Source organism: Lithobates pipiens, unplaced genomic scaffold (genome assembly GCF_037356315.1).
Source record: "Lithobates pipiens isolate NorthernLeopardFrog02 unplaced genomic scaffold, aLitPip1_a1.2 Scaffold_8, whole genome shotgun sequence".
Taxonomy (NCBI): Eukaryota; Metazoa; Chordata; class Amphibia; order Anura; family Ranidae; genus Lithobates; species Lithobates pipiens.
The window spans coordinates 567875429-567894904 of NW_027507903.1; the positions used below are offsets into that span (position 1 = coordinate 567875429).

General features: G+C 45.8%; 14 non-coding genes across 14 annotated transcripts; all 14 read right to left on the reverse strand.

Moving 5' to 3' along the window:
• Positions 1-438: 438 nt before the first annotated feature.
• TRNAM-CAU (transfer RNA methionine (anticodon CAU)) lies at positions 439-511 on the reverse strand. The gene has a single exon. It is a non-coding gene; the product is annotated as a tRNA-Met (tRNA).
• Positions 512-1550: 1039 nt separating this feature from the next.
• Positions 1551-1623, reverse strand: TRNAM-CAU (transfer RNA methionine (anticodon CAU)). Its single transcript has one exon. It is a non-coding gene; the product is annotated as a tRNA-Met (tRNA).
• Positions 1624-3776: 2153 nt separating this feature from the next.
• TRNAM-CAU (transfer RNA methionine (anticodon CAU)) lies at positions 3777-3849 on the reverse strand. The gene has a single exon. It is a non-coding gene; the product is annotated as a tRNA-Met (tRNA).
• A 3266-nt stretch (positions 3850-7115) lies between these two features.
• On the reverse strand, positions 7116-7188 carry TRNAM-CAU (transfer RNA methionine (anticodon CAU)). Its single transcript has one exon. It is a non-coding gene; the product is annotated as a tRNA-Met (tRNA).
• A 1040-nt stretch (positions 7189-8228) lies between these two features.
• On the reverse strand, positions 8229-8301 carry TRNAM-CAU (transfer RNA methionine (anticodon CAU)). Its single transcript has one exon. It is a non-coding gene; the product is annotated as a tRNA-Met (tRNA).
• Positions 8302-9341: 1040 nt separating this feature from the next.
• TRNAM-CAU (transfer RNA methionine (anticodon CAU)) lies at positions 9342-9414 on the reverse strand. The gene has a single exon. It is a non-coding gene; the product is annotated as a tRNA-Met (tRNA).
• Positions 9415-10454: 1040 nt separating this feature from the next.
• On the reverse strand, positions 10455-10527 carry TRNAM-CAU (transfer RNA methionine (anticodon CAU)). Its single transcript has one exon. It is a non-coding gene; the product is annotated as a tRNA-Met (tRNA).
• Positions 10528-11567: 1040 nt separating this feature from the next.
• TRNAM-CAU (transfer RNA methionine (anticodon CAU)) lies at positions 11568-11640 on the reverse strand. The gene has a single exon. It is a non-coding gene; the product is annotated as a tRNA-Met (tRNA).
• A 1040-nt stretch (positions 11641-12680) lies between these two features.
• TRNAM-CAU (transfer RNA methionine (anticodon CAU)) lies at positions 12681-12753 on the reverse strand. Its single transcript has one exon. It is a non-coding gene; the product is annotated as a tRNA-Met (tRNA).
• Positions 12754-13793: 1040 nt separating this feature from the next.
• Positions 13794-13866, reverse strand: TRNAM-CAU (transfer RNA methionine (anticodon CAU)). Its single transcript has one exon. It is a non-coding gene; the product is annotated as a tRNA-Met (tRNA).
• Positions 13867-14906: 1040 nt separating this feature from the next.
• Positions 14907-14979, reverse strand: TRNAM-CAU (transfer RNA methionine (anticodon CAU)). Its single transcript has one exon. It is a non-coding gene; the product is annotated as a tRNA-Met (tRNA).
• A 1039-nt stretch (positions 14980-16018) lies between these two features.
• TRNAM-CAU (transfer RNA methionine (anticodon CAU)) lies at positions 16019-16091 on the reverse strand. Its single transcript has one exon. It is a non-coding gene; the product is annotated as a tRNA-Met (tRNA).
• A 2153-nt stretch (positions 16092-18244) lies between these two features.
• TRNAM-CAU (transfer RNA methionine (anticodon CAU)) lies at positions 18245-18317 on the reverse strand. Its single transcript has one exon. It is a non-coding gene; the product is annotated as a tRNA-Met (tRNA).
• Positions 18318-19345: 1028 nt separating this feature from the next.
• TRNAM-CAU (transfer RNA methionine (anticodon CAU)) lies at positions 19346-19418 on the reverse strand. The gene has a single exon. It is a non-coding gene; the product is annotated as a tRNA-Met (tRNA).
• Positions 19419-19476: the final 58 nt, after the last annotated feature.

Genomic DNA, 19476 nt, shown 5'->3' on the forward strand with positions numbered 1-19476 from the left:
ATGCGTACTAGCACATGAAGTTTCTCGGCCGTTCTCGCTCTTCTGCACATTTGCATTGGCAAATATCTATGTGCCAATCTTCTGCAAACCATTCTCTGACAGAGACATCATCTTTTTTTTCCACACCTTTGAAAAAGCCCTTTTGAATTCCTCGGTGCTTTGTTCTTTCTGTGTGATGAAACTAAGGGAAGCATGTCACATAGATGGAAAATGCCTCTGTTGTTCCAGGATGAGTAGACATTGTATCTTGCAAGGTCTGTTGGATGCAGAGCTAAAGATTTTAGCTGGGTGGAATATGGTGGAAGGCAAAAGAGCACTGAAAGCTTGATTTTCCGGTCAATTTTCCATCCATATGGTTTCCTACAAGACCTAAGGGATGAAGAGTAGTGTTTTTCATAGATTAAGGACCCCAAGGCTCACAAAATGGTTAGAGAGTAGTGCCCCGTGTGAGGATCGAACTCACGACCTTCAGATTATGAGACTGACGCGCTACCTGCTGCGCTAACGAGGCCAATTAGTGAAAGTGATATGTGTGTCATAGCTGGCCACCATACTTGGAAGCTGATGGCGGAGGCACATCTTTTTTCCCTTTGGTTTTCTCTATTTTTCTCAAAACAAGGCAGCTAGTTTTCCCATATGGTCTAGCGGTTAGGATTCCTGGTTTTCACCCAGGCGGCCCGGGTTCCACTCCCGGTATGGGAAATGCATGTCCTTTTAACGACCCGCACACTCCTAGTGCTGAAACCTCAAAGCTGTTTTTCCATTGTAACCTCCAATCATTCCCTTGTTGTCAAAGTACCAAGGGTCAAAGCCAGGGATGCAGACAAGACAGGTCAAGCCGGGTCAGGACAGGAAATGAAATACTATTAGGAACACAGGAACTCACAGGGCAAGCTGAAGTTCATCCAGCAACTAATGGCTCATGCACGCGCTTTGGCGTACGTATATGCGCACTGGCACATGAATTTTCACACATGAATAATATCAGGATCACAGGAACTCACAGGGGAAGCTGAAGATCATCCAGCAACTAATGGCTTATGCTGCTAGCTTTAAATAGGCCACTGGGCACCAGAAATTGTCACACATTGTGTGCGCTTTGGCGTACGCACATGCGTACTAGCACATGAAGTTTCTCGGCCGTTCTCGCTCTTCTGCACATTTGCATTGGCAAATATCTATGTGCCAATCTTCTGCAAACCATTCTCTGACAGAGACATCATCTTTTTTTTCCACACCTTTGAAAAAGCCCTTTTGAATTCCTCTGTGCTTTGTTCTTTCTGTGTGATGAAACTAAGGGAAGCATGTCACATAGATGGAAAATGCCTCTGTTGTTCCAGGATGAGTAGACATTGTATCTTGCAAGGTCTGTTGGATGCAGAGCTAAAGATTTTAGCTGGGTGGAATATGGTGGAAGGCAAAAGAGCACTAAAAGCTTGATCTTCCGGTCAATTTTCCATCCATATGGTTTCCTACAAGACCTAAGGGATGAAGAGTAGTGTTTTTCATAGATTAAGGACCCCAAGGCTCACAAAATGGTTAGAGAGTAGTGCCCCGTGTGAGGATCGAACTCACGACCTTCAGATTATGAGTCTGACGCGCTACCTGCTGCGCTAACGAGGCCAATTAGTGAAAGTGATATGTGTGTCATAGCTGGCCACCATACTTGGAAGCTGATGGCGGTGGCACATCTTTTTTTCCCTTTGGTTTTCTCTATTTTTCTCAAAACAAGGCAGCTAGTTTTCCCATATGGTCTAGCGGTTAGGATTCCTGGTTTTCACCCAGGCGGCCCGGGTTCGACTCCCGGTATGGGAAATGCAAGTCCTTTTAACGACCCGCACACTCCTAGTGCTGAAACCTCAAAGCTGTTTTTCCATTGTAACCTCCAATCATTCCCTTGTTGTCAAAGTACCAAGGGTCAAAGCCAGGGATGCAGACAAGACAGGTCAAGCCGGGTCAGGACAGGAAATGAAATACTATCAGGAACACAGGAACTCACAGGGCAAGCTGAAGTTCATCCAGCAACTAATGGCTCATGCACGCGCTTTGGCGTACGTATATGCGCACTGGCACATGAATTTTCACACATGAATAATATCAGGATCACAGGAACTCACAGGGGAAGCTGAAGATCATCCAGCAACTAATGGCTTATGCTGCTAGCTTTAAATAGGCCACTGGGCACCAGAAATTGTCACGCATTGTGTGCGCTTTGGCGTACGCACATGCGTACTAGCACATGAAGTTTCTCGGCCGTTCTCGCTCTTATGCACATTTGCATTGGCAAATATCTATGTGCCAATCTTCTGCAAACCATTCTCTGACAGAGACATCATCTTTTTTTTCCACACCTTTGAAAAAGCCCTTTTGAATTCCTCGGTGCTTTGTTCTTTCTGTGTGATGAAACTAAGGGAAGCATGTCACATAGATGGAAAATGCCTCTGTTGTTCCAGGATGAGTAGACATTGTATCTTGCAAGGTCTGTTGGATGCAGAGCTAAAGATTTTAGCTGGGTGGAATATGGTGGAAGGCAAAAGAGCACTAAAAGCTTGATCTTCCGGTCAATTTTCCATCCATATGGTTTCCTACAAGACCTAAGGGATGAAGAGTAGTGTTTTTCATAGATTAAGGACCGCAAGGCTCACAAAATGGTTAGAGAGTAGTGCCCCGTGTGAGGATCGAGCTCACGACCTTCAGATTATGAGACTGACGCGCTACCTGCTGCGCTAACGAGGCCAATTAGTGAAAGTGATATGTGTGTCATAGCTGGCCACCATACTTGGAAGCTGATGGCGGTGGCACATCTTTTTTTCCCTTTGGTTTTCTCTATTTTTCTCAAAACAAGGCAGCTAGTTTTCCCATATGGTCTAGCGGTTAGGATTTCTGGTTTTCACCCAGGCGGCCCGGGTTCGACTCCCGGTATGGGAAATGCAAGTCCTTTTAACGACCCGCACACTCCTAGTGCTGAAACCTCAAAGCTTTTTTTCCATTGTAACCTCCAATCATTCCCTTGTTGTCAAAGTACCAAGGGTCAAAGCCAGGGATGCAGACAAGACAGGTCAAGCCGGGTCAGGACAGGAAATGAAATACTATCAGGAACACAGGAACTCACAGGGCAAGCTGAAGTTCATCCAGCAACTAATGGCTCATGCACGCGCTTTGGCGTACGTATATGCGCACTGGCACATGAATTTTCACACATGAATAATATCAGGATCACAGGAACTCACAGGGGAAGCTGAAGATCATCCAGCAACTAATGGCTTATGCTGCTAGCTTTAAATAGGCCACTGGGCACCAGAAATTGTCACGCATTGTGTGCGCTTTGGCGTACGCACATGCGTACTAGCACATGAAGTTTCTCGGCCGTTCTCGCTCTTATGCACATTTGCATTGGCAAATATCTATGTGCCAATCTTCTGCAAACCATTCTCTGACAGAGACATCATCTTTTTTTTCCACACCTTTGAAAAAGCCCTTTTGAATTCCTCGGTGCTTTGTTCTTTCTGTGTGATGAAACTAAGGGAAGCATGTCACATAGATGGAAAATGCCTCTGTTGTTCCAGGATGAGTAGACATTGTATCTTGCAAGGTCTGTTGGATGCAGAGCTAAAGATTTTAGCTGGGTGGAATATGGTGGAAGGCAAAAGAGCACTGAAAGCTTGATTTTCCGGTCAATTTTCCATCTATATGGTTTCCTACAAGACCTAAGGGATGAAGAGTAGTGTTTTTCATAGATTAAGGACCCCAAGGCTCACAAAATGGTTAGAGAGTAGTGCCCCGTGTGAGGATCGAACTCACGACCTTCAGATTATGAGACTGACGCGCTACCTGCTGCGCTAACGAGGCCAATTAGTGAAAGTGATATGTGTGTCATAGCTGGCCACCATACTTGGAAGCTGATGGCGGTGGCACATCTTTTTTTCCCTTTGGTTTTCTCTATTTTTCTCAAAACAAGGCAGCTAGTTTTCCCATATGGTCTAGCGGTTAGGATTCCTGGTTTTCACCCAGGCGGCCCGGGTTCCACTCCCGGTATGGGAAATGCAAGTCCTTTTAACGACCCGCACACTCCTAGTGCTGAAACCTCAAAGCTGTTTTTCCATTGTAACCTCCAATCATTCCCTTGTTGTCAAAGTACCAAGGGTCAAAGCCAGGGATGCAGACAAGACAGGTCAAGCCGGGTCAGGACAGGAAATGAAATACTATCAGGAACACAGGAACTCACAGGGCAAGCTGAAGTTCATCCAGCAACTAATGGCTCATGCACGCGCTTTGGCGTACGTATATGCGCACTGGCACATGAATTTTCACACATGAATAATATCAGGATCACAGGAACTCACAGGGGAAGCTGAAGATCATCCAGCAACTAATGGCTTATGCTGCTAGCTTTAAATAGGCCACTGGGCACCAGAAATTGTCACGCATTGTGTGCGCTTTGGCGTACGCACATGCGTACTAGCACATGAAGTTTCTCGGCCGTTCTCGCTCTTCTGCACATTTGCATTGGCAAATATCTATGTGCCAATCTTCTGCAAACCATTCTCTGACAGAGACATCATCTTTTTTTTCCACACCTTTGAAAAAGCCCTTTTGAATTCCTCGGTGCTTTGTTCTTTCTGTGTGATGAAACTAAGGGAAGCATGTCACATAGATGGAAAATGCCTCTGTTGTTCCAGGATGAGTAGACATTGTATCTTGCAAGGTCTGTTGGATGCAGAGCTAAAGATTTTAGCTGGGTGGAATATGGTGGAAGGCAAAAGAGCACTGAAAGCTTGATCTTCCGGTCAATTTTCCATCCATATGGTTTCCTACAAGACCTAAGGGATGAAGAGTAGTGTTTTTCATAGATTAAGGACCCCAAGGCTCACAAAACAGTTAGAGAGTAGTGCCCCGTGTGAGGATCGAACTCACGACCTTCAGATTATGAGACTGACGCGCTACCTGCTGCGCTAACGATGCCAATTAGTGAAAGTGATATGTGTGTCATAGCTGGCCACCATACTTGGAAGCTGATGGCGGTGGCACATCTTTTTTTCCCTTTGGTTTTCTCTATTTTTCTCAAAACAAGGCAGCTAGTTTTCCCATATGGTCTAGCGGTTAGGATTCCTGGTTTTCACCCAGGCGGCCCGGGTTCCACTCCCGGTATGGGAAATGCAAGTCCTTTTAACGACCCGCACACTCCTAGTGCTGAAACCTCAAAGCTGTTTTTCCATTGTAACCTCCAATCATTCCCTTGTTGTCAAAGTACCAAGGGTCAAAGCCAGGGATGCAGACAAGACAGGTCAAGCCGGGTCAGGACAGGAAATGAAATACTATCAGGAACACAGGAACTCACAGGGCAAGCTGAAGTTCATCCAGCAATTAATGGCTCATGCACGCGCTTTGGCGTACGTATATGCGCACTGGCACATGAATTTTCACACATGAATAATATCAGGATCACAGGAACTCACAGGGGAAGCTGAAGATCATCCAGCAACTAATGGCTTATGCTGCTAGCTTTAAATAGGCCACTGGGCACCAGAAATTGTCACGCATTGTGTGCGCTTTGGCGTACGCACATGCGTACTAGCACATGAAGTTTCTCGGCCGTTCTCGCTCTTATGCACATTTGCATTGGCAAATATCTATGTGCCAATCTTCTGCAAACCATTCTCTGACAGAGACATCATCTTTTTTTTCCACACCTTTGAAAAAGCCCTTTTGAATTCCTCGGTGCTTTGTTCTTTCTGTGTGATGAAACTAAGGGAAGCATGTCACATAGATGGAAAATGCCTCTGTTGTTCCAGGATGAGTAGACATTGTATCTTGCAAGGTCTGTTGGATGCAGAGCTAAAGATTTTAGCTGGGTGGAATATGGTGGAAGGCAAAAGAGCACTGAAAGCTTGATCTTCCGGTCAATTTTCCATCCATATGGTTTCCTACAAGACCTAAGGGATGAAGAGTAGTGTTTTTCATAGATTAAGGACCCCAAGGCTCACAAAATGGTTAGAGAGTAGTGCCCCGTGTGAGGATCGAACTCACGACCTTCAGATTATGAGACAGACGCGCTACCTGCTGCGCTAACGAGGTCAATTAGTGAAAGTGATATGTGTGTCATAGCTGGCCACCATACTTGGAAGCTGATGGCGGTGGCACATCTTTTTTTCCCTTTGGTTTTCTCTATTTTTCTCAAAACAAGGCATCTAGTTTTCCCATATGGTCTAGCGGTTAGGTTTCCTGGGTTTCACCCAGGCGGCCCGGGTTCCACTCCCGGTATGGGAAATGCAAGTCCTTTTAACGACCCGCACACTCCTAGTGCTGAAACCTCAAAGCTTTTTTTCCATTGTAACCTCCAATCATTCCCTTGTTGTCAAAGTACCAAGGGTCAAAGCCAGGGATGCAGACAAGACAGGTCAAGCCGGGTCAGGACAGGAAATGAAATACTATCAGGAACACAGGAACTCACAGGGCAAGCTGAAGTTCATCCAGCAACTAATGGCTCATGCACGCGCTTTGGCGTACGTATATGCGCACTGGCACATGAATTTTCACACATGAATAATATCAGGATCACAGGAACTCACAGGGGAAGCTGAAGATCATCCAGCAACTAATGGCTTATGCTGCTAGCTTTAAATAGGCCACTGGGCACCAGAAATTGTCACGCATTGTGTGCGCTTTGGCGTACGCACATGCGTACTAGCACATGAAGTTTCTCGGCCGTTCTCGCTCTTATGCACATTTGCATTGGCAAATATCTATGTGCCAATCTTCTGCAAACCATTCTCTGACAGAGACATCATCTTTTTTTTCCACACCTTTGAAAAAGCCCTTTTGAATTCCTCGGTGCTTTGTTCTTTCTGTGTGATGAAACTAAGGGAAGCATGTCACATAGATGGAAAATGCCTCTGTTGTTCCAGGATGAGTAGACATTGTATCTTGCAAGGTCTGTTGGATGCAGAGCTAAAGATTTTAGCTGGGTGGAATATGGTGGAAGGCAAAAGAGCACTGAAAGCTTGATTTTCCGGTCAATTTTCCATCCATATGGTTTCCTACAAGACCTAAGGGATGAAGAGTAGTGTTTTTCATAGGTTAAGGACCCCAAGGCTCACAAAATGGTTAGAGAGTAGTGCCCCGTGTGAGGATCGAACTCACGACCTTCAGATTATGAGACTGACGCGCTACCTGCTGCGCTAACGAGGCCAATTAGTGAAAGTGATATGTGTGTCATAGCTGGCCACCATACTTGGAAGCTGATGGCGGTGGCACATCTTTTTTTCCCTTTGGTTTTCTCTATTTTTCTCAAAACAAGGCAGCTAGTTTTCCCATATGGTCTAGCGGTTAGGATTCCTGGTTTTCACCCAGGCGGCCCGGGTTCCACTCCCGGTATGGGAAATGCAAGTCCTTTTAACGACCCGCACACTCCTAGTGCTGAAACCTCAAAGCTGTTTTTCCATTGTAACCTCCAATCATTCCCTTGTTGTCAAAGTACCAAGGGTCAAAGCCAGGGATGCAGACAAGACAGGTCAAGCCGGGTCAGGACAGGAAATGAAATACTATCAGGAACACAGGAACTCACAGGGCAAGCTGAAGTTCATCCAGCAACTAATGGCTCATGCACGCGCTTTGGCGTACGTATATGCGCACTGGCACATGAATTTTCACACATGAATAATATCAGGATCACAGGAACTCACAGGGGAAGCTGAAGATCATCCAGCAACTAATGGCTTATGCTGCTAGCTTTAAATAGGCCACTGGGCACCAGAAATTGTCACGCATTGTGTGCGCTTTGGCGTACGCACATGCGTACTAGCACATGAAGTTTCTCGGCCGTTCTCGCTCTTCTGCACATTTGCATTGGCAAATATCTATGTGCCAATCTTCTGCAAACCATTCTCTGACAGAGACATCATCTTTTTTTTCCACACCTTTGAAAAAGCCCTTTTGAATTCCTCGGTGCTTTGTTCTTTCTGTGTGATGAAACTAAGGGAAGCATGTCACATAGATGGAAAATGCCTCTGTTGTTCCAGGATGAGTAGACATTGTATCTTGCAAGGTCTGTTGGATGCAGAGCTAAAGATTTTAGCTGGGTGGAATATGGTGGAAGGCAAAAGAGCACTGAAAGCTTGATCTTCCGGTCAATTTTCCATCCATATGGTTTCCTACAAGACCTAAGGGATGAAGAGTAGTGTTTTTCATAGATTAAGGACCCCAAGGCTCACAAAACAGTTAGAGAGTAGTGCCCCGTGTGAGGATCGAACTCACGACCTTCAGATTATGAGACTGACGCGCTACCTGCTGCGCTAACGAGGCCAATTAGTGAAAGTGATATGTGTGTCATAGCTGGCCACCATACTTGGAAGCTGATGGCGGTGGCACATCTTTTTTTCCCTTTGGTTTTCTCTATTTTTCTCAAAACAAGGCAGCTAGTTTTCCCATATGGTCTAGCGGTTAGGATTCCTGGTTTTCACCCAGGCGGCCCGGGTTCCACTCCCGGTATGGGAAATGCAAGTCCTTTTAACGACCCGCACACTCCTAGTGCTGAAACCTCAAAGCTGTTTTTCCATTGTAACCTCCAATCATTCCCTTGTTGTCAAAGTACCAAGGGTCAAAGCCAGGGATGCAGACAAGACAGGTCAAGCCGGGTCAGGACAGGAAATGAAATACTATCAGGAACACAGGAACTCACAGGGCAAGCTGAAGTTCATCCAGCAACTAATGGCTCATGCACGCGCTTTGGCGTACGTATATGCGCACTGGCACATGAATTTTCACACATGAATAATATCAGGATCACAGGAACTCACAGGGGAAGCTGAAGATCATCCAGCAACTAATGGCTTATGCTGCTAGCTTTAAATAGGCCACTGGGCACCAGAAATTGTCACGCATTGTGTGCGCTTTGGCGTACGCACATGCGTACTAGCACATGAAGTTTCTCGGCCGTTCTCGCTCTTCTGCACATTTGCATTGGCAAATATCTATGTGCCAATCTTCTGAAAACCATTCTCTGACAGAGACATCATCTTTTTTTTCCACACCTTTGAAAAAGCCCTTTTGAATTCCTCGGTGCTTTGTTCTTTCTGTGTGATGAAACTAAGGGAAGCATGTCACATAGATGAAAAATGCCTCTATTGTTCCAGGATGAGTAGACATTGTATCTTGCAAGGTCTGTTGGATGCAGAGCTAAAGATTTTAGCTGGGTGGAATATGGTGGAAGGCAAAAGAGCACTGAAAGCTTGATCTTCCGGTCAATGTTCCATCCATATGGTTTCCTACAAGACCTAAGGGATGAAGAGTAGTGTTTTTCATAGATTAAGGACCCCAAGGCTCACAAAATGGTTAGAGAGTAGTGCCCCGTGTGAGGATCGAACTCACGACCTTCAGATTATGAGACTGACGCGCTACCTGCTGCGCTAACGAGGCCAATTAGTGAAAGTGATATGTGTGTCATAGCTGGCCACCATACTTGGAAGCTGATGGCGGTGGCACATCTTTTTTTCCCTTTGGTTTTCTCTATTTTTCTCAAAACAAGGCAGCTAGTTTTCCCATATGGTCTAGCGGTTAGGATTCCTGGTTTTCACCCAGGCGGCCCGGGTTCGACTCCCAGTATGGGAAATGCAAGTCCTTTTAACGACCCGCACACTCCTAGTGCTGAAACCTCAAAGCTGTTTTTCCATTGTAACCTCCAATCATTCCCTTGTTGTCAAAGTACCAAGGGTCAAAGCCAGGGATGCAGACAAGACAGGTCAAGCCGGGTCAGGACAGGAAATGAAATACTATCAGGAACACAGGAACTCACAGGGCAAGCTGAAGTTCATCCAGCAACTAATGGCTCATGCACGCGCTTTGGCGTACGTATATGCGCACTGGCACATGAATTTTCACACATGAATAATATCAGGATCACAGGAACTCACAGGGGAAGCTGAAGATCATCCAGCAACTAATGGCTTATGCTGCTAGCTTTAAATAGGCCACTGGGCACCAGAAATTGTCACGCATTGTGTGCGCTTTGGCGTACGCACATGCGTACTAGCACATGAAGTTTCTCGGCCGTTCTCGCTCTTCTGCACATTTGCATTGGCAAATATCTATGTGCCAATCTTCTGAAAACCATTCTCTGACAGAGACATCATCTTTTTTTTCCACACCTTTGAAAAAGCCCTTTTGAATTCCTCGGTGCTTTGTTCTTTCTGTGTGATGAAACTAAGGGAAGCATGTCACATAGATGAAAAATGCCTCTGTTGTTCCAGGATGAGTAGACATTGTATCTTGCAAGGTCTGTTGGATGCAGAGCTAAAGATTTTAGCTGGGTGGAATATGGTGGAAGGCAAAAGAGCACTGAAAGCTTGATCTTCCGGTCAATGTTCCATCCATATGGTTTCCTACAAGACCTAAGGGATGAAGAGTAGTGTTTTTCATAGATTAAGGACCCCAAGGCTCACAAAATGGTTTGAGAGTAGTGCCCCGTGTGAGGATCGAACTCACGACCTTCAGATTATGAGACTGACGCGCTACCTGCTGCGCTAACGAGGCCAATTAGTGAAAGTGATATGTGTGTCATAGCTGGCCACCATACTTGGAAGCTGATGGCGGTGGCACATCTTTTTTTCCCTTTGGTTTTCTCTATTTTTCTCAAAACAAGGCAGCTAGTTTTCCCATATGGTCTAGCGGTTAGGATTCCTGGTTTTCACCCAGGCGGCCCGGGTTCCACTCCCGGTATGGGAAATGCAAGTCCTTTTAACGACCCGCACACTCCTAGTGCTGAAACCTCAAAGCTGTTTTTCCATTGTAACCTCCAATCATTCCCTTGTTGTCAAAGTACCAAGGGTCAAAGCCAGGGATGCAGACAAGACAGGTCAAGCCGGGTCAGGACAGGAAATGAAATACTATCAGGAACACAGGAACTCACAGGGCAAGCTGAAGTTCATCCAGCAACTAATGGCTCATGCACGCGCTTTGGCGTACGTATATGCGCACTGGCACATGAATTTTCACACATGAATAATATCAGGATCACAGGAACTCACAGGGGAAGCTGAAGATCATCCAGCAACTAATGGCTTATGCTGCTAGCTTTAAATAGGCCACTGGGCACCAGAAATTGTCACGCATTGTGTGCGCTTTGGCGTACGCACATGCGTACTAGCACATGAAGTTTCTCGGCCGTTCTCGCTCTTATGCACATTTGCATTGGCAAATATCTATGTGCCAATCTTCTGCAAACCATTCTCTGACAGAGACATCATCTTTTTTTTCCACACCTTTGAAAAAGCCCTTTTGAATTCCTCGGTGCTTTGTTCTTTCTGTGTGATGAAACTAAGGGAAGCATGTCACATAGATGGAAAATGCCTCTGTTGTTCCAGGATGAGTAGACATTGTATCTTGCAAGGTCTGTTGGATGCAGAGCTAAAGATTTTAGCTGGGTGGAATATGGTGGAAGGCAAAAGAGCACTGAAAGCTTGATTTTCCGGTCAATTTTCCATCCATATGGTTTCCTACAAGACCTAAGGGATGAAGAGTAGTGTTTTTCATAGATTAAGGACCCCAAGGCTCACAAAATGGTTAGAGAGTAGTGCCCCGTGTGAGGATCGAACTCACGACCTTCAGATTATGAGACTGACGCGCTACCTGCTGCGCTAACGAGGCCAATTAGTGAAAGTGATATGTGTGTCATAGCTGGCCACCATACTTGGAAGCTGATGGCGGTGGCACATCTTTTTTTCCCTTTGGTTTTCTCTATTTTTCTCAAAACAAGGCAGCTAGTTTTCCCATATGGTCTAGCGGTTAGGATTCCTGGTTTTCACCCAGGCGGCCCGGGTTCCACTCCCGGTATGGGAAATGCAAGTCCTTTTAACGACCCGCACACTCCTAGTGCTGAAACCTCAAAGCTGTTTTTCCATTGTAACCTCCAATCATTCCCTTGTTGTCAAAGTACCAAGGGTCAAAGCCAGGGATGCAGACAAGACAGGTCAAGCCGGGTCAGGACAGGAAATGAAATACTATCAGGAACACAGGAACTCACAGGGCAAGCTGAAGTTCATCCAGCAACTAATGGCTCATGCACGCGCTTTGGCGTACGTATATGCGCACTGGCACATGAATTTTCACACATGAATAATATCAGGATCACAGGAACTCACAGGGGAAGCTGAAGATCATCCAGCAACTAATGGCTTATGCTGCTAGCTTTAAATAGGCCACTGGGCACCAGAAATTGTCACGCATTGTGTGCGCTTTGGCGTACGCACATGCGTACTAGCACATGAAGTTTCTCGGCCGTTCTCGCTCTTCTGCACATTTGCATTGGCAAATATCTATGTGCCAATCTTCTGCAAACCATTCTCTGACAGAGACATCATCTTTTTTTTCCACACCTTTGAAAAAGCCCTTTTGAATTCCTCGGTGCTTTGTTCTTTCTGTGTGATGAAACTAAGGGAAGCATGTCACATAGATGGAAAATGCCTCTGTTGTTCCAGGATGAGTAGACATTGTATCTTGCAAGGTCTGTTGGATGCAGAGCTAAAGATTTTAGCTGGGTGGAATATGGTGGAAGGCAAAAGAGCACTGAAAGCTTGATCTTCCGGTCAATTTTCCATCCATATGGTTTCCTACAAGACCTAAGGGATGAAGAGTAGTGTTTTTCATAGATTAAGGACCCCAAGGCTCACAAAACAGTTAGAGAGTAGTGCCCCGTGTGAGGATCGAACTCACGACCTTCAGATTATGAGACTGACGCGCTACCTGCTGCGCTAACGAGGCCAATTAGTGAAAGTGATATGTGTGTCATAGCTGGCCACCATACTTGGAAGCTGATGGCGGTGGCACATCTTTTTTTCCCTTTGGTTTTCTCTATTTTTCTCAAAACTAGGCAGCTAGTTTTCCCATATGGTCTAGCGGTTAGGATTCCTGGTTTTCACCCAGGCGGCCCGGGTTCCACTCCCGGTATGGGAAATGCAAGTCCTTTTAACGACCCGCACACTCCTAGTGCTGAAACCTCAAAGCTGTTTTTCCATTGTAACCTCCAATCATTCCCTTGTTGTCAAAGTACCAAGGGTCAAAGCCAGGGATGCAGACAAGACAGGTCAAGCCGGGTCAGGACAGGAAATGAAATACTATCAGGAACACAGGAACTCACAGGGCAAGCTGAAGTTCATCCAGCAACTAATGGCTCATGCACGCGCTTTGGCGTACGTATATGCGCACTGGCACATGAATTTTCACACATGAATAATATCAGGATCACAGGAACTCACAGGGGAAGCTGAAGATCATCCAGCAACTAATGGCTTATGCTGCTAGCTTTAAATAGGCCACTGGGCACCAGAAATTGTCACGCATTGTGTGCGCTTTGGCGTACGCACATGCGTACTAGCACATGAAGTTTCTCGGCCGTTCTCGCTCTTCTGCACATTTGCATTGGCAAATATCTATGTGCCAATCTTCTGAAAACCATTCTCTGACAGAGACATCATCTTTTTTTTCCACACCTTTGAAAAAGCCCTTTTGAATTCCTCGGTGCTTTGTTCTTTCTGTGTGATGAAACTAAGGGAAGCATGTCACATAGATGAAAAATGCCTCTATTGTTCCAGGATGAGTAGACATTGTATCTTGCAAGGTCTGTTGGATGCAGAGCTAAAGATTTTAGCTGGGTGGAATATGGTGGAAGGCAAAAGAGCACTGAAAGCTTGATCTTCCGGTCAATGTTCCATCCATATGGTTTCCTACAAGACCTAAGGGATGAAGAGTAGTGTTTTTCATAGATTAAGGACCCCAAGGCTCACAAAACAGTTAGAGAGTAGTGCCCCGTGTGAGGATCGAACTCACGACCTTCAGATTATGAGACTGACGCGCTACCTGCTGCGCTAACGAGGCCAATTAGTGAAAGTGATATGTGTGTCATAGCTGGCCACCATACTTGGAAGCTGATGGCGGTGGCACATCTTTTTTTCCCTTTGGTTTTCTCTATTTTTCTCAAAACAAGGCAGCTAGTTTTCCCATATGGTCTAGCGGTTAGGATTCCTGGTTTTCACCCAGGCGGCCCGGGTTCGACTCCCAGTATGGGAAATGCAAGTCCTTTTAACGACCCGCACACTCCTAGTGCTGAAACCTCAAAGCTGTTTTTCCATTGTAACCTCCAATCATTCCCTTGTTGTCAAAGTACCAAGGGTCAAAGCCAGGGATGCAGACAAGACAGGTCAAGCCGGGTCAGGACAGGAAATGAAATACTATCAGGAACACAGGAACTCACAGGGCAAGCTGAAGTTCATCCAGCAACTAATGGCTCATGCACGCGCTTTGGCGTACGTATATGCGCACTGGCACATGAATTTTCACACATGAATAATATCAGGATCACAGGAACTCACAGGGGAAGCTGAAGATCATCCAGCAACTAATGGCTTATGCTGCTAGCTTTAAATAGGCCACTGGGCACCAGAAATTGTCACGCATTGTGTGCGCTTTGGCGTACGCACATGCGTACTAGCACATGAAGTTTCTCGGCCGTTCTCGCTCTTCTGCACATTTGCATTGGCAAATATCTATGTGCCAATCTTCTGAAAACCATTCTCTGACAGAGACATCATCTTTTTTTTCCACACCTTTGAAAAAGCCCTTTTGAATTCCTCGGTGCTTTGTTCTTTCTGTGTGATGAAACTAAGGGAAGCATGTCACATAGATGAAAAATGCCTCTGTTGTTCCAGGATGAGTAGACATTGTATCTTGCAAGGTCTGTTGGATGCAGAGCTAAAGATTTTAGCTGGGTGGAATATGGTGGAAGGCAAAAGAGCACTGAAAGCTTGATCTTCCGGTCAATGTTCCATCCATATGGTTTCCTACAAGACCTAAGGGATGAAGAGTAGTGTTTTTCATAGATTAAGGACCCCAAGGCTCACAAAATGGTTTGAGAGTAGTGCCCCGTGTGAGGATCGAACTCACGACCTTCAGATTATGAGACTGACGCGCTACCTGCTGCGCTAACGAGGCCAATTAGTGAAAGTGATATGTGTGTCATAGCTGGCCACCATACTTGGAAGCTGATGGCGGTGGCACATCTTTTTTTCCCTTTGGTTTTCTCTATTTTTCTCAAAACAAGGCAGCTAGTTTTCCCATATGGTCTAGCGGTTAGGATTCCTGGTTTTCACCCAGGCGGCCCGGGTTCGACTCCCGGTATGGGAAATGCAAGTCCTTTTAACGACCCGCACACTCCTAGTGTTGAAACCTCAAAGCTGTTTTTCCATTGTAACCTCCAATCATTCCCTTGTTGTCAAAGTACCAAGGGTCAAAGCCAGGGATGCAGACAAGACAGGTCAAGCCGGGTCAGGACAGGAAATGAAATACTATCAGGAACACAGGAACTCACAGGGCAAGCTGAAGTTCATCCAGCAACTAATGGCTCATGCATGCGCTTTGGCGTACGTATATGCGCACTGGCACATGAATTTTCACACATGAATAATATCAGGATCACAGGAACTCACAGGGGAAGCTGAAGATCATCCAGCAACTAATGGCTTATGCTGCTAGCTTTAAATAGGCCACTGGGCACCAGAAATTGTCACGCATTGTGTGCGCTTTGGCGTACGCACATGCGTACTAGCACATGAAGTTTCTCGGCCGTTCTCGCTCTTCTGCACATTTGCATTGGCAAATATCTATGTGCCAATCTTCTGCAAACCATTCTCTGACAAAGACATCATCTTTTTTTTCCACACCTTTGAAAAAGCCCTTTTGAATTCCTCTGTGCTTTGTTCTTTCTGTGTGATGAAACTAAGGGAAGCATGTCACATAGATGGAAAATGCCTCTGTTGTTCCAGGATGAGTAGACATTGTATCTTGCAAGGTCTGTTGGATGCAGAGCTAAAGATTTTAGCTGGGTGGAATATGGTGGAAGGCAAAAAGCACTGAAAGCTTGATCTTCCGGTCAATTTTCCATCCATATGGTTTCCTACAAGACCTAAGGGATGAAGAGTAGTGTTTTTCATAGATTAAGGACCCCAAGGCTCACAAAATGGTTAGAGAGTAGTGCCCCGTGTGAGGATCGAACTCACGACCTTCAGATTATGAGACTGACGCGCTACCTGCTGCGCTAACGAGGCCAATTAGTGAAAGCGATATGTGTGTCATAGCTGGCCACCATACTTGGAAGCTGATGGCGGTGGCACATCTTTTTTTCCCTTTGGTTTTCTCTATTTTTCTCAAAACAAGGCAGCTAGTTTTCCCATATGGTCTAGCGGTTAGGATTCCTGGTTTTCACCCAGGCGGCCCGGGTTTGACTCCCGGTATGGGAAATGCAAGTCCTTTTAACGACCCGCACACTCCTAGTGCTGAAACCTCAAAGCTGTTTTTCCATTGTAACCTCCAATCATTCCCTTGTTGTCAAAGTACCAAGGGTCAAAGCCAGGGATGCAGACAAGACAGGTCAAGCCGGGTCAGGACAGGAAATGAAATACTATCAGGAACACAGGAACTCACAGGGCAAGCTGAAGTTCATCCAGCAACTAATGGCTCATGCACGCGCTTTGGCGTACGTATATGCGCACTGGCACATGAATTTTCACACATGAATAATATCAGGATCACAGGAACTCACAGGGGAAGCTGAAGATCATCCAGCAACTAATGGCTTATGCTGCTAGCTTTAAATAGGCCACTGGGCACCAGAAATTGTCACGCATTGTGTGCGCTTTGGCGTACGCACATGCGTACTAGCACATGAAGTTTCTCGGCCGTTCTCGCTCTTCTGCACATTTGCATTGGCAAATATCTATGTGCCAATCTTCTGCAAACCATTCTCTGACAGAGACATCATCTTTTTTTTCCACACCTTTGAAAAAGCCCTTTTGAATTCCTCGGTGCTTTGTTCTTTCTGTGTGATGAAACTAAGGGAAGCATGTCACATAGATGGAAAATGCCTCTGTTGTTCCAGGATGAGTAGACATTGTATCTTGCAAGGTCTGTTGGATGCAGAGCTAAAGATTTTAGCTGGGTGGAATATGGTGGAAGGCAAAAGAGCACTGAAAGCTTGATCTTCCGGTCAATTTTCCATCCATATGGTTTCCTACAAGACCTAAGGGATGAAGAGTAGTGTTTTTCATAGATTAAGGACCCCAAGGCTCACAAAATGGTTAGAGAGTAGTGCCCCGTGTGAGGATCGAACTCACGACCTTCAGATTATGAGACTGACGCGCTACCTGCTGCGCTAATGAGGCCAATTAGTGAAAGCGATATGTGTGTCATAGCTGGCCACCATACTTGGAAGCTGATGGCGGTGGCACATCTTTTTTTCCCTTTGGTTTTCTCTATTTTTCTCAAAACAAGGCAGCTAGTTTTCCCATATGGTCTAGCGGTTAGGATTCCTGGTTTTCACCCAGGCGGCCCGGGTTCGACTCCCGGTATGGGAAATGCAAGTCCTTTTAACGACCCGCACACTCCTAGTGCTGAAACCTCAAAGCTGTTTTTCCATTGTAACCTCCAATCATTCCCTTGTTGTCAAAGTACCAAGGGTCAAAGCCAGGGATGCAGACAAGACAGGTCAAGCCGGGTCAGGACAGGAAATGAAATACTATCAGGAACACAGGAACTCACAGGGCAAGCTGAAGTTCATCCAGCAACTAATGGCTCATGCACGCGCTTTGGCGTACGTATATGCGCACTGGCACATGAATTTTCACACATGAATAATATCAGGATCACAGGAACTCACAGGGGAAGCTGAAGATCATCCAGCAACTAATGGCTTATGCTGCTAGCTTTAAATAGGCCACTGGGCACCAGAAATTGTCACGCATTGTGTGCGCTTTGGCGTACGCACATGCGTACTAGCACATGAAGTTTCTCGGCCGTTCTCGCTCTTCTGCACATTTGCATTGGCAAATATCTATGTGCCAATCTTCTGCAAACCATTCTCTGACAGAGACATCATCTTTTTTTTCCACACCTTTGAAAAAGCCCTTTTGAATTCCTCGGTGCTTTGTTCTTTCTGTGTGATGAAACTAAGGGAAGCATGTCACATAGATGGAAAATGCCTCTGTTGTTCCAGGATGAGTAGACATTGTATCTTGCAAGGTCTGTTGGATGCAGAGCTAAAGATTTTAGCTGGGTGGAATATGGTGGAAGGCAAAAGAGCACTGAAAGCTTGATCTTCCGGTCAATTTTCCATCCATATGGTTTCCTACAAGACCTAAGGGATGAAGAGTAGTGATTTTCATAGATTAAGGACCCCAAGGCTCACAAAACGGTTAGAGAGTAGTGCCCCGTGTGAGGATCGAACTCACGACCTTCAGATTATGAGACTGACGCGCTACCTGCTGCGCTAACGAGGCCAATTAGTGAAAGGGATATGTGTGTCATAGCTGGCCACCATACTTGGAAGCTGATGGCGGTGGCACATCTTTTTTTCCCTTTGGTTTTCTCTATTTTTCTCAAAACAAGGCAGCTAGTTTTCCCATATGGTCTAGCGGTTAGGATTCCTGGTTTTCACCCAGGCGGCCCGGGTTCCACTCCCGGTATGGGAAATGCAAGTCCTTTTAACGACCCGCACACTCCTAGTGCTGAAACCTCAAAGCTGTTTTTCCATTGTAACCTCCAATCATTCCCTTGTTGTCAAAGTACCAAGGGTCAAAGCCAGGGATGCAGACAAGACAGGTCAAGCCGGGTCAGGACAGGAAATGAAATACTATCAGGAACACAGGAACTCACAGGGCAAGCTGAAGTTCATCCAGCAACTAATGGCTCATGCACGCGCTTTGGCGTACGTATATGCGCACTGGCACATGAATTTTCACACATGAATAATATCAGGATCACAGGAACTCACAGGGGAAGCTGAAGATCATCCAGCAACTAATGGCTTATGCTGCTAGCTTTAAATAGGCCACTGGGCACCAGAAATTGTCACGCATTGTGTACGCACATGCGTACTAGCACATGAAGTTTCTCGGCCGTTCTCGCTCTTCTGCACATTTGCATTGGCAAATATCTATGTGCCAATCTTCTGCAAACCATTCTCTGACAGAGACATCATCTTTTTTTTCCACACCTTTGAAAAAGCCCTTTTGAATTCCTCTGTGCTTTGTTCTTTCTGTGTGATGAAACTAAGGGAAGCATGTCACATAGATGGAAAATGCCTCTGTTGTTCCAGGATGAGTAGACATTGTATCTTGCAAGGTCTGTTGGATGCAGAGCTAAAGATTTTAGCTGGGTGGAATATGGTGGAAGGCAAAAGAGCACTGAAAGCTTGATCTTCCGGTCAATTTTCCATCCATATGGTTTCCTACAAGACCTAAGGGATGAAGAGTAGTGTTTTTCATAGATTAAGGACCCCAAGGCTCACAAAATGGTTAGAGTGTAGTGCCCCGTGTGAGGATCGAACTCACGACCTTCAGATTATGAGACTGACGCGCTACCTGCTGCGCTAACGAGGCCAATTAGTAAAAGCGATATGTGTGTCATAGCTGGCCACCATACTTGGAAGCTGATGGC